The 13,740-nt window shown below is 40.4% G+C and overlaps 1 long non-coding RNA gene across 2 annotated transcripts in view; it reads left to right on the top strand.

Moving 5' to 3' along the window:
- LOC109492687 overlaps nucleotides 1–13,740 on the top strand; it is a 72,052-nt gene that overhangs the window by 18,947 nt on the left and 39,365 nt on the right. The gene's annotated exons all lie outside the window — the stretch shown is intronic.

The raw sequence follows: 13,740 nt of genomic DNA, 5'->3' as shown, positions 1-13,740 counted from the left end.
CAAGGATCAGAGTGGCCCCAATTCCTTAGCAGTACAAAGTTCTGTAGGAAAAGCAAAGAGCTGCTTACCTACATAAGTAAGTTTTCTGGATACAGTAGCAGATACATACCCGTTACTCTCGTCAGTGATTTTCACACATTTACATGCATGGGATTGCAAACCATTTTTGTAGGTTTATGTATGATTATCTTGGCAACAAGAAGACCCAGCCTTGCTGATGGAAATAGTAGCTCAAACATGAGAAACATATTTCCCTGCATTGCTGAGACAGCCTTGGGAGGACTGGGATTAAGTTTGGGGCTCTCGGGGACCATCTGCATGTCAGTTACATTCAACGCATGGAGCGCACTCTGCAAACACCACCAGCAGGCAGTAGATGGTCATTGTTGAAGCCCTTGCCTTCAAACAACTTACAACCTAGGGAGTGTGTGCGCGGGGGCATTGGTCTAAAAGGCAAACTGTGTTCTAAAAGCTTTGGAAGATTTAGAGAAGAAAGTTATCATGGCCTCTTCAGGGGCAGTAATCAGGAAGAGCTCAACAGAAGAGGTATTGTTAGAAATATAGACCCTGATGGCTGGTGGAATTTCAACCAAGGGAGAGGACAAGGGGACTTTTATAGAGTCGCTCTTGGGTTTGTGGACACAGCAGGTTTGACAATCAGTGAGCCCGCCACGACCAGACTATTTAGTTTCATTAGGAAGATAGGATTGACGATAAAGGTTCAGGACGTCAGGTAGAATGTCTTTGATATTTAAGGAGTCTTTCTAAATAAACAGTAGTCCCAAATTTAGTTGTATCATCCGCATAAAGATGATTAAGTGCACAAGTTGATGGGGTTCTCATTTAAAAAGCTTCCTTGGGGCACCTGGGTGGTGCAGTCGGTTAAGCGTCTGACTCTTGATATCGGTTCAGGTCACGATCTTGAGGTTTGTGAGATGGAGCCCCTCACTGGGCTCTGTGCTGATGGCATGAAGCCTGCTTGGGATTCTCCTTCTCTCCCTCTCTCTCTCTCTCTCAAAAAAAAAAAAAAAAAAAAAAAAGAAAGGAAAAAAGCTTCCTCACTTGTCAGACAGTCCCCTATTATGTATTAAGCTCAAGGCTATAGTGAGGAATCATTGTCATTAAAAACACCCTAGAGGGAAAGCAAAGAGAGGGATTGGTTCATATACAAAAATAATGTGATGGACCTATAACTTAAAGTCACATGCTCAGCATTCCCGCAAGAGTGAGGTGGCATGCGACTGAGGTCCTCACTCAGTCATGGCCTTCCGGGACAGGAATGCGGTTTGGAGCTGGCTGCACAGTGACACTGTAGTTACCAGAGGCCCAGGGAACGGCATACTCAGGTGGCCTCTGAGCTCATCTCATGCTGAAACCGAGTGAGTTAGTGACTGCCAGCAGGTGCACCACACGTTCTAGGAGCGGGCCACAGAAGATGCTCTTTCTCCCCTCGTTTCCATTAGTACCTCTGAAGGCCGGCAAGTTAATACGGCAGGTTGGGTTGTCAAGGATCTACTTGGAGATGACTTCAAATGGATTGCTTCTCTAAGACTAAATGGTCAATTTAGGACTGAGAGTGGGACACAGCAAAGGCTCACTAATGAAAACATTGTTAATATTAATCTGCTGGTTACTATTTCTTCCCCTCAGTTTGCTGCCCTCTCCTCCTTTTGTATCAGTAATTTTTACACTGGTTTTGAAGCCGAAATCCAATTAGGTCAACCCTCTGCTTAAAATTCTCCTTTGACTTCTGAGACTCATAGAATAAGGACCCTGGAATGTAGAGCTAAGGGCCTGTATGACTTGACATGGTCCTTCCTCTCTAGGTCTCTCTCTCTCCCCGCTCTCTAACTCTCTTTGCTCTAGCCCTACAACCTGACTTTCAGCCCCTCATAACTTCCAGACTCCTTCCCACAGGCCATTTGCACATGCCACTAGCTCTGCCTGGAATGCTCACCTCCACTGTCAGCTCCCACTCACAAGTCAGTTCTCAGCTAGTGCTTCACTATCTCGCGGAAGTGATCCCTGTCATTCCTGAACAGCTCAGAGCCTCCTGTAAACCCTCTTACCACCTCAACAGTACATGCTGTTCTATGTAGCGCTTACGGCATCTGTAAGCCATTTATTGTGTCATGATTTGACTGACAGTCTGTCTTCACCCACCAGACTGTGAGGTCCACCATGTAAGCGGCCATATTTGTTCTCGCGATTTAATCTCTAGGCATCTAGCACAGTACCTCACGCATGGTAACAGAGTTTCACAAATAATCTTCCATTCATTCTAGTGGTCTACTGTACAATGTGAGAGAGGGACAAAAATCCCTAAAGATACTGGTGGTAGAATTGCTGGAAAAGGCAAAGTTGCAGAGACCACAGGATTTACAGAAGCAAATGGATAAAATACAGAGGTTCGTAAACCAGTTTCTCAGTCTCTGACAAAGAGAGGCGCTTGGCTCGCCACATTGTGATTCATGTCTGCTACCTGCTAACTCCCTGAGGTAGCCAGCACTTCCTGAGAGACATCAAAACAGTGGCGGGGGGTTGATCAGAACTCTGGCAAATTCAATGGAGAATTTTTATTTCATTTAGCAAATGCCTACTTGGACGTAAGGCTTTTAGGGGGCAGCTCTAACCTGCTAGGAACAGCAGGAAGAGCCTCACCTGTGCGGAAGTGATTCGGTCACAGGGCAGAATGTACTTTGATGAGTGTAGGAAAGATCTGTAGCCTAGATTTATGTATGTCACCTGAGACATATCTAAAGAATACCATCTTTCAGAAAGAAAATCAAATTCTGGAGAGGAAGAACTGTTTTTTAAGGGAAGTTTGTTTGCGCTGACACGATCACTTGAGAGCATCGGTTTACGTCTTTGTATCCAGAATTTACTGAACTGTGGGATGAATATACAATACATCATTTGCCTCAGGCAGTGCACTGAAAATATTTCATGACTTTAAATATGTGCTATGATTAGGTATGTGTTTTAGTAGTCAAGTGAATAAGGGTTTAAAGCAATGAAAAGAAAGTATTTCCTTTCAGTTCAGCATGTTTTCGTCTGGGAGCTTTAAAAACCTGTCACAAGGAACATTCTTGAAGGCTAAGGTTCTCCTGGTGACATGGGAAAGAGATCCTGAGTCTTGATCTTTAGTACCTCCTTTTTTTCCTTAGAAAATTGTAGAAGAAAATTCCCTAAAAATATTCATAGAAGTCCATGGCTATTTTGTAAATTTGTTTTGGTATTACATAATATTACTCCAAAAGCGAGTTGTAAAATAAATTAATGAGTAAATATTGAAAAAGAGCTTTAATGTTGAAGTGGCTTTAAAAGAAAATGAATAAGTAAAGAAATAACACTCAACAAATATTATTGTGCATTTGCTGTTTAATATCCAAAGTGAGATGGCAGTTAAGTACTCTTGGCACCGTAAAGATCAAGATAAGATTGGTTTGAGTCCCTAAGTCCATGTGCTGTGACAATCTACATTCCTCTAGCCTTAAAGGAATGTACTGTTTAAGAGGGGAGTTGAGCCAAGTTCAGGAATAATTATAGGAAAGAAGTAAAGTATACAGACGAGAAAGGGAGAGACGCCCTTCCATCTGGAAGCATCAGACAATGCCTCTCAGAATTGCGGAGATATGTTTAGATGAAGGCATAGAATCCAATACAGACTGAGGGAATAGTGTGAGCAGGGATATAATGTCAGGAAAGTGTAGGGCAGGTAAAATTGTCCTGTGGTCTGACCAGGGTATGAGGTACCTGAAGGGAATAGTAATGAGGAAAGGCAAGAGTAGGCACTTGGGACTTTGGAAGTCAAGAGTTTGCCAATGGAGAAATTATCCAGATGTACTGCCTAAAGTTCTTATCCCCTGGCACTAATGGCATCTGTGTTCAAAGATTTGTTTGAAGACATGTTTTCAATTCTTTTGAGTATATACTCAGAAGTAGGCAAACTCCATTCTTAATCCTGATCTGATGGATAACCCCATTCCATTTTATTGTTTGATCCCAGATCCAAATTCATCCTGAAGAGCTCAAAAGCACTGTTTCCCCGTTTTGCCTGAACGTACCCTTTAAACAAGCCTTATATTCTATTTGTTGAAAGGCAGTGACGGATAGGATAGAGCACGTGTTGTTGGAAGCCAGAGGACCTGTGACCTAGGACCAGAGCTATCAGTTGGTTAGCTAACTGCTCGTCCATCAGTTTAGGTAAAACTCGCTTTACTCAGCTCTACCCTTCACTCCTCTCAAGGTTGTGATTGGCATCAGGACAACTGGTATTTGGAGAGTATTTTCCAGATGTCACTGATTGCTCCCTATAGGTATGTACTAGGTCCTTAAAATTTCAAGCCAGAAAGGACTTTTAGAAAGAGTGCTCAAAAATGCTGTTATCTTGCAGATCTAACTGAGGCCTCCAGAGGGCGCTATTGGGGGCGGCTGAATTGGGGGGTAAACTCCAGATCTTCTGAGGCAAGTCGGGGCCTTTTTAGACCTCCCCACATCCAGACCTCCCTCTGAGGCTCAAATCCTTTGTCTTTTCTCTTCTGGCTGAGAAAAAAACAATGGCAAAAACTGTACCGCTGAGTTATTCACGGAGTCAGTTGAGCTTAGATTTATCTCCAAAGTCTGGCTGCTGCGTGACCTTTCCTGAATTTCATTCTCCGGGTGTCGGAGGGAAGCCAGTCCTTCCCCAGGCCCCTGCTTAGTATCCTTGGGGATTCTCTTATTTGTATTCCTGTCACTGCCACTTTTAATGCACCAAAGCCTACGTTTAACGCAATAACCAGCCTGACGTTTATGAAATAAAAGATTGATATCAGCTTCATGAAACTCAGGCAAAAGCAATATCTTTTCTATATCTTGCTATGCCTTTAACTCCAGGAACTTTTATACTCGGTGGCCACTGAAAAATGAAATAACAATAATAATAATGACAATAATAAAAAAAAAGCGATATCTCCCAAGAACCACAGTTTTGAGTAATGTTTTCTTTAATTTCTTTATTGATTTAATGACAAGAGAAGACTAAACTTATTACTTTCTCCAGTGTCCAAGTACATTTTCACTTTTAAAAGAAAGATCATAGTATGTAGCTTAAAGGTTGACGTTTTGTTTGTCACCTGGCTTATTTATGCATTGGTGGCTTGGGCAGCTGATGCATGACCATGGCCACCCTGTTTCCTCACGAGGAAGGTAAGAAGCAGAAGGGAGAAAGCTTTGCTTTTCTTATGAACTAAAACATTCTGGAAAATAAGTCAGCTTTATACCTGTTCTTCCAGAAAGTCATTCCATTTTATGGGGTGGACTATTTATTTGCACACAGAAGACACAAGCACCTGAAATAAGTATAGGGTTTGACATCTATGACCCAACATAATTTGGCTTCAGTCAGACTTTCCAGTCTTATCTCCCATTACTTAACTTTTCACACCTGATAACTTGGTCAAACTGGACATTTGCCATTTCCCATGTGATTATTTTCAGTTTTGCTTTTATCCAGTCAGACAATCTTTGTCTTTTAAAAAAATTTTTTTAAATGTTTATTTTTAAGAGAGAGAGAGAGAGAAACAGAGTGCTAGTGGGGGAGGGGCAAAGAGAGAGGAAGACCCAGAATCTGAGGCAGGCTCTAGGCTCTGAGCTATCAACCCAGAGCCTGATGTGGGGCTTGAACTCACAAACTGTGAGATAATGACCTGAGCCAAAGTCGAACGGCCAACCGACTAAGCTACCCAGGAGCCCCAATCTTTGTCTTTTAATTGGAGTGTTTATTTACCTTTAACTGGGATCGAGTCTTCCATCTTGCTTTTTGTTTTCCATTTGGGCCATCTGTTCTTCGTTCCTTTTTCCTCCTTTCCTGCATTCTTTGAGATTAACTGAGTTTTTTTTTAGTTATGTTATTTTATCTCCTCTAATGGCTATTAAAAAAAATTTTTTTTTAATGTTTGTTTATTTTTGAGAGAGACAGAGTGCAAGCAGGGGAGGGGCAGAGAGAGAAGGAGACACAGAATCCAAAGCAGGCTCCAGGCTCTGACCTGTCAGCACAGAGCCTGACACGGGGATCAAACTCACAAGCTGTCAGATCACCTGCGCCCAAGTCAGAAGCTTAACCGACTGAGCCACCCAGGCACCCCTCTAATGGCTGTTTTAAAACCCTTTCTGCTAATCCCATCATCCCTTTCATTTCTGTATCTGTTCCTATTGACTGATTTCTCTCTTGGATTTGGGTCACATTTTCATGCTTTTTCACATAACTAGAAAGTTCTGATTGTATGCTGGATGCCACAGTGTGATTATCTGTATTTCTTCATTTTCCTTGTAAGAAGAGTTAAGTTTTGTCCTGGCGGGTAGTTAATTTACTTGTGCCTCAAGACTTTCAAGTTTGTTTTATGTACGTAGTGAAAAAGAAGGAAAGATTAAAGGTTAGAAAAACACGTGGGTCCAAATCATCTAGGACTTTGTAGACCCCAGTAAAGAGTCTGGATTTTATTAAAAGTAAACAAGAAATCATTAAAAAAAAAATTTGAGCTCAAGAATGATAAAATCTATCTTCTTAAAAAGACTATTTTTTTAGACCAACTAAATAAATACTTACTGAAGACCTATAAGAGCCAGGACATGTGATAGACATTGGAAACCAGACCGTGAATGAATATGAATATGTGGGACATTCCTGCCCTTGAATAGCTCACAGCACGATGGGGGCTATTATGTGTAAGTCTCACAATGGAGGCAAACATGGGGAAGTACTGGGAGACAGACCTGATGCCTCAGTGATGGTATCCTAGAGGAAGTTACTCTCAGTTGGTTCTTTAGAAATGACGCGACTTGTCCACGTAAAAAGAGGAGAGATGTCAGAGGCAGGAAGAATACCTTGATTAAAGGTATGGCGATGCGAAAGAGCTGTGTTTGGAGAAGCACAGAGTTCAGTTTCGCTTAGTGTGAAGCATGGAGCTTTGTTTCTTTGTTTACCCTCTTTCTCCCGTCTCCAATGTGCTTCCCACCCCCAACCTGAGTTCCACGTGTGCATATACTTCCAGCCATTCTTAAGGTTTCATTCAAATGCTACCTCCTCCATGAGGCATTTCATGATGCCTACAGAGAAATGATTAGTGTCTCCGCTGGTAGTGTGGACATGTCCCATTTTGCCTGTGTTTCAACTATAGAGTTTGGCAGCAGTTGGCCTATAGTGCTCACTAAATATTTATTGGTTAACAAATGTAGCAAATCTCCCAGGATGCTGATCTCTAGGTTCATTGGTCAATCCCATGATCTTTGTCCAGATTCGTATATCTTTTCACCACATTGGGCTCAGCTTTTCAAATGGTTGCCCCAAATCATGAGTGCATAACTTTTATTTGCATCACACTATATTCACTGACCCCTTTCAATTCAAACAATGGGCTATCTACTTTATCTTGTTCTATCAAGTGTCTGGTACTTTGAATCTTAAACCTGGAAGAACTCTTAAAAATCACCTAGTTCATTGGGTTTTTAACTTGGCTGCACATTAAAATCACATGGAGGGAGGGTTCCTGGGTAGCTCAATCTGTTAAGCTTCTGACGCTTGGTTTTGGCTCAGGTCATGATCTCATGGTTCATGGGTTCAGGCCCTGAGTTATGCTTTGTGCTGACAGTATGGAGCCTGCTTGGGATTCATATTCTCTCTCTCTCTCTCTCTCTCTCTCTCGATTTCTCTCTCACCATCTCTTTCTGTCACTCCTCTGTCTAAGCGCTGCACTCACACTCTTTTTCTCTTTCAAAATAAACAAATAAACATTAAAAAAACACACACACGGGGGAACTTTAAAAAACATCTATGCCTGGGATCCACTTTCCAGAGATTCTGATTTAATTGGCCTGGGTAGAGGCCTGGACATCTGATTAAAAAAAAAAAAGGTCTCCTCAAATGTTCTAATGTGTAACCACACATGTGTAAGGCACATTGCTCACATTACATATGACGAAACTCATGATCTGTTGCAAGGGAAGAAACTCAAGTCCAGAGAGGTAAAGTGACTTGTCTGAAGGTCACATAAGCAACCTAATATATAGCAATCTAGAACCAAATCTGCATCCGGAACCAAAGTCTCCTTCCTGTGCTTTTTACTTATTTATTATTTTTATCTATCTATCATCGATATATCATCTATCTTTAATATTTTTATTCACATATTTAATATATTTTATCTATTTTTTAATACAATTTATTGTCAAGTTGGCTAACATACAGTATATACAGTGCGCTCTTGGTTTTGGGGGTAGATTCCCGTGATTCATTCCTTACATACCACACCCAGTGCTCATCCCAACAAGTGCCCTTCTCAGTGCCCATTACCCACTTTCCCCTCTCCCCCAACCCCCATCAACCCTCAGTTTGTTCTCTGTATTTAAGAGTCTATTATGGTTTGCCTCCCTCCCTCTCTGTAGTGATTTTCCCCCCTTCCCTTCCCTCACATTCTTCTGTTAAGTTTCTCAACATCCACATATGAATGAAAACATATGATATCTGTCTTTCTCTGACTGACTTATTTCACTTAGCATAATACCCTCCAGTGCCATCCACATTGCTGCATATGGGATGATTTTATTCTTTCTCATTGCCAAGTAGTATTCCGTTGTATATATAAACCATCTCTTCTTTATCAGTTCATCAGTTTATGGACATTTATGTTCTTTCCATAATTTGGCTATTGTTGAAAGTGCTGCTATAAACATTGGGAGTAATGTTCCCCTATGCATCAGCATTCCTGTATCCCTTGGGTAGATTCCTAGCAGTGCTATTGCTGGGTCATAGGGTAGTTCTACTTTTAATTTTTTTGAGGAATCTCCACACTGTTTTCGAGTGGCTGCACCAGTTTGCATTCCCACCAACAGTGTAAGAGGGTTCCCATTTCTCCACATCTTCTCCAGCATCTATAATCTTCTGATTTGTTCATTTTAGCCACTCTGGTGTGAGGTGGTATCTCAGTGTGGCTTTGATTTGTGTTTCTCTAGTGATGAGTGACATTGAGCATTGTTTTATGTGTCTGTTGGACATTTGGATGTCTTCTTTAGAAAAGTGTCTATTCATGTCTTCTGCCCATTTCTTCACTGGATTATTTGTTTTTCGGGTGTAGAGTTTGGCGAGTTCTTTATAGATTTTGGATAGTAGCCCTTTATCTGATATGTCACTTGCAAATATCTTTTCCCATTTTGTCAGTTGTCTTTTAGTTTTGTTGATTGTTTCCTTTGCAATGCAGAAGATTTTTATGTTGATGAGGTCTCAATAGTTCATTTTTGCTTTGAATTCCCTTGCCTTTGGAGATGTGTCGATTAAGAAATTGCTGTGGCTGAGGTCAGAGGTTGTTGCCTGCTTTCTCCTCTTGGGTTTTGATGGTTTCCTGTCTCACATTTAGGTCTTTTGTCCATTTTGAGTTTATTTTTGTGAATGGTGTAAGAAAGTGGCCTAGGTTCATTCTTCTACATGTTGCTGTCCAGTTCTCCCAGCATCATTTGCTAAAGAGACTGTCTTTTTTTCCATTGGATACTCTTTCCTGCTTTGTCAAAGATTAGTTGGCCATAACATTTGTGGGTCCAATTCTGAGTTGTCTATTCTATTTTATTGGCCTATGTGTCTGTTTTTGTGTCAATACCATACTTTCTTGATGATTACAACTTTGTAGTAGTGGCTAAAGTCTGGGATTGTGATGCCTCACACTTTGGTTTTCTTCTTCAGTATTACTTTGACTATTCGAGGTCTTTTGTGGTTCCATACAAATTTTAGGATTGTTTGTTTGAGCTTTGAGAAGAATGCTGGTTTTGGTAGAGACTTTGGGTTTTCCACGTCGAGTGTCATGTCGTCTGCAAAGAGTGAAAGTTTGACTTCTTCTTTGCCAATTTTGATTCCTTTTATTTTATTCTTTTGTCTGATTGCTGATGCTAGGACTTCCAACATTGTTAAACAACAGTGGGGAAGGTGAACATCCCTGTCGTGTTCCTGATCTCAGGGAGAAAGCTCTCAGTTTTTCCCCATGGAGGATGATATTAGCTATGGGCTTTTCATATATGGCTTTTATGATGTTTGAGTATGTTCCTTCTATCGTGAGTTTCTTGAGGGTTTTTATTAAGAAAGATGCTGTATTTTGTCAAATGTTTTTTCTGCATCTATTGACAGGATCATATGGTTCTTATCCTTTCTTTTATTAATGTGATGTATCACATTGATTGATTTGCGAATATTGAACCAGCCCTGCAGCCCAGAAATGAATCCCACTTGATCATGGTGAATAATTCTTTTTATATGTTGTTGAATTTGATTTGCTAGTATCTTGTTGAGAATTTTTGCATCCATATTCATCAGGGATATTGGCCTGTAGTTCTTCTTTTTTTGTGGGGTCTCTGTCTGGTTTGGGAATCAAAGTAATGCTGGCTTCATGCGATGAGTCCAGAAGTTTTCCTTCCATTTCTATTTTTTGGAAAAGATTGAGAAGGATAGGTATTAACTTTGCTTTAATTGTCTGGTAGAATTCCCCAGAGAAGCCATCTGGTCCAGGACTCTTAGTTGTTGGGAAATTTTTGATGACTTATTCAATTTCTTTACTAGTTATGGGTCTGTTCAAGTTTCCTATTTCTTCCTGTTTGAGTTTTGATAGTGTGTGGGTGTTTAGGGATTTGTGCATTTCTTCCAGGTTGTCTAGTTTGTTGGCATATAATTTTTCATAGTATTCCCTGATAATTGCTTGTATTTCTGAGGGATTGGTTGTAATAAATCCATTTTCATCCATGATTTTATCTATTTGTATCCTTTCTCTTTTCTTTTTGAGAAGCCTGGCTAGAGGTTTATCAATTTTGTTTATTTTTTCAAAAAACCAACTCTTGGTTTCATTAATCTGTTCTACTGTTTTTGTTGTTGTTGTTGTTGTTGTTGTTTGGATTCTATATTTATTTCTGCTCTGATCTTTATTATTTCTCTTCTTCTGCTGGGTTTAGGATTTCTTTGCTATTCTGTTTCTAGTTCCTTTTGGTGTGCTGTTAGATTTTGTATTTGGGATTTTTCTTGTTTCTTGAGGTAGGTCTGGATTGCAGTGTATTTTCCTTTGCTGCATCCCAAAGGGCTTGGGTTATTGTGTTTTCATTTTCATTTGTTTACATATATTTTTAAATTTCTTCTCTAATTGCCTGGTTGACCCATTCATTCTTTGGTAGGGTGTTCTTTTTTTTTTTTTTAATTTTTTTTTAACATTTATTTATTTTTGAGACAGAGAACATGAACAGGGGAGGGTCAGAGAAAGAGGGAGACACAGAATCTGAAACAGGCTCCAGGCTCTGAGGTGTCAGCACAGAGCCCAATGCGGGGCTCGAACCCACGGACCGTGAGATCATGACTTGAGCCGAAGTTGGACACTTAACCGACTGAGCCACGCAGGCGCCCCAGTAGGATGTTCTTTATCCTCCATGCTTTTGGAGGTTTTCCAGACTTTTTGTTGTGGTTGATTTCAAGTTTCATAACATTGTGATCTGAAAGTGTGCATGGTATGATCTCAATTCTTGTATATTTTTGAGGACTGTTTTGTGACCCAGTATGTGATATATCTTGGTGAATGTTCCACGTGCACTCGAGGAGAAAGTATATTCTGCTGCTTTAGGATGTAGAGTTCTAAATATATCTGTCAAGTCCATCTGGTCCAGTGTATCATTCAGGGCCATTGTTTCTTTATTGATTTTCTGTGTAGATGATCTGTCCATTGTTGTAAGTGGAGTATTAATGTCCCCTGCAATTACCACATTCTTACCAATAAAATTGCTTATATTTGTAATTAATTGTTTTATATATTTGGGTGCTTCTGAATTCAGTGCATAGACATTTATAATTTTTATCCCTTCCTGATGGATAGACCCTATTGTTCTTATATAATGCCCTTATTCGTCTCTTGTTACAGCCTTTAATTTAAAATCTAGTTTGTCTGATATTAGTATGGCTACTCCAGCTTTCTTTTTGACTTCTGGTAGCATGATAGATGGCTCTCCATCCACTCACTTTCATTTATTTATTTATTTATTTATTTAACGTTTATTTATTTTTGAGACAGAGACAGCATGAACAGGGGAGGATCAGAGAGAGAGAGAGACACAGAATCTGAAACAGGCTCCAGGCTCTGAGCTGTCAGCACAGAGCCGACGGGGCTTGAACTCATGGACTGTGAGATCATGACCTGAGCCAAAGTCAGACGCTTAACCGACCAAGCCACCCAGGCGCCCCCCACTCACTTTCAATCTAAAGGTGTCCTCAGGTCTAAAATGGGTCTCTTGTAGACAGAAAATAGATGGGTCTTGTTTTTTTTATCTATTCTGATACCCTATGTCTTTTGATTGGAGCATTGAGCCCATTTATATTCAGTGTTATTATTGACAGATAGGAGTTTAGAGTCATTGTGTTATCCATAGGTTTCATGGTTGTAGTGATGTCTCTTGTCCTATGATATGGATATTGTTCCATTTGATTGAGTCACTTAGTTCTCTAATTCTCCCCCTGTGATCCTGGATTTTTTTATGTCTCTTTTTCTCACTTCCTCTTTTTGCGTAATTTTATCTTCTAATTCACCTATTCTCCCCTCTGCCGCTTCAATCCACACTGTGGTCACCTCTATTTTATTTTGCACCTCATTTATAGCATTTTTTAATTCATCATGACTATTTTTTGGTTCTTTGATCTCTGCAATAAGATTCTCTGCTGTCTTCTAAGCTTTTTTCAAGCCCAGGGATTTAATCTTATGACTATTATTCTAAATTCTTTTTCAGTTATATTGTTTATATCTGTTTTGATCAATTCTTCAGCTGTCACTTCTTCCTGGAATTTCTTTTGAGGAGAATTCTTCCGTTTCATCATTTTGGCTAGTTTTCTGTCCCTTATGTGTTTTTAAAGCTTGTTATGTGCCCTGCACCTGTGAGCACTACTATATTAAAGAGGGGTCATACATTGTCCAGGGCCAGGCCCTTCAGGAGGTGTGTTTTGGAGAGTGTTACTTGCCCTCTGTTGTTGTGACTTGTAGTGATGTTTTGGACCCTCCCCCAGGTGTGCGTTGATTTGTTCGTTGAAGTAGCCTTGAAAAGGAAAACAGACAAACAGAAAACAAAAACACACAAACACACACACAAAACAAAACAACCCCCCCCCCCCCGAAAACAAGAAAAACAGAAAACCAGAATAACCAGTTACAAGTAAACAACAGGGTGGAGGCAGTGCTGATGGGAGAGGCCTTATCCCATACAAAGAGAGAAATGACAGGGCCAGGGAAAAAGAAAGAAAAAAAAAATTCACCAGAGAAACTACACAGCCTAATCCAGAGAGAGAGAAAGGAACATAAAGAAGGAGGTGGGGAAAAAGAAAAAGAAAATAACGTTATCCAGATAGAGAAACTATATGGCTTAATTGAGAGAGGCAGAATGGAGAATAAAGAAGGAGGTGTGGAACATGTATCAAGAGAATGGATTAAATATATCTGCTTAAACAAACCAACAACCAGAGTAACTAGACTAGAGGAGGGAACAGATAAGAAGGAGAAAAGGAAGGAAGAATATATCTATATAACAAGAATTGTCCAAGAATTAATCTAGGCAATGCAGCAACGCTAGTCTCGAGGAGGGGCCATCTGGTTCCTCAGCATCTATCCCTTTCCAGTAGATATGCATTTACCACCGAGGGGCGTGGTTTGGTGTGGGCAGGTCTCGCCTCCACTGTGGGCCCACTGTCTGATCCCTGAGGCC

The sequence above is a fragment of the Felis catus genome, chromosome D2 (genome assembly GCF_018350175.1).
Source record: "Felis catus isolate Fca126 chromosome D2, F.catus_Fca126_mat1.0, whole genome shotgun sequence".
In the NCBI taxonomy this organism is placed as follows: domain Eukaryota; kingdom Metazoa; phylum Chordata; class Mammalia; order Carnivora; family Felidae; genus Felis; species Felis catus.
This window is presented reverse-complemented; position numbering and strand designations above follow the sequence as displayed.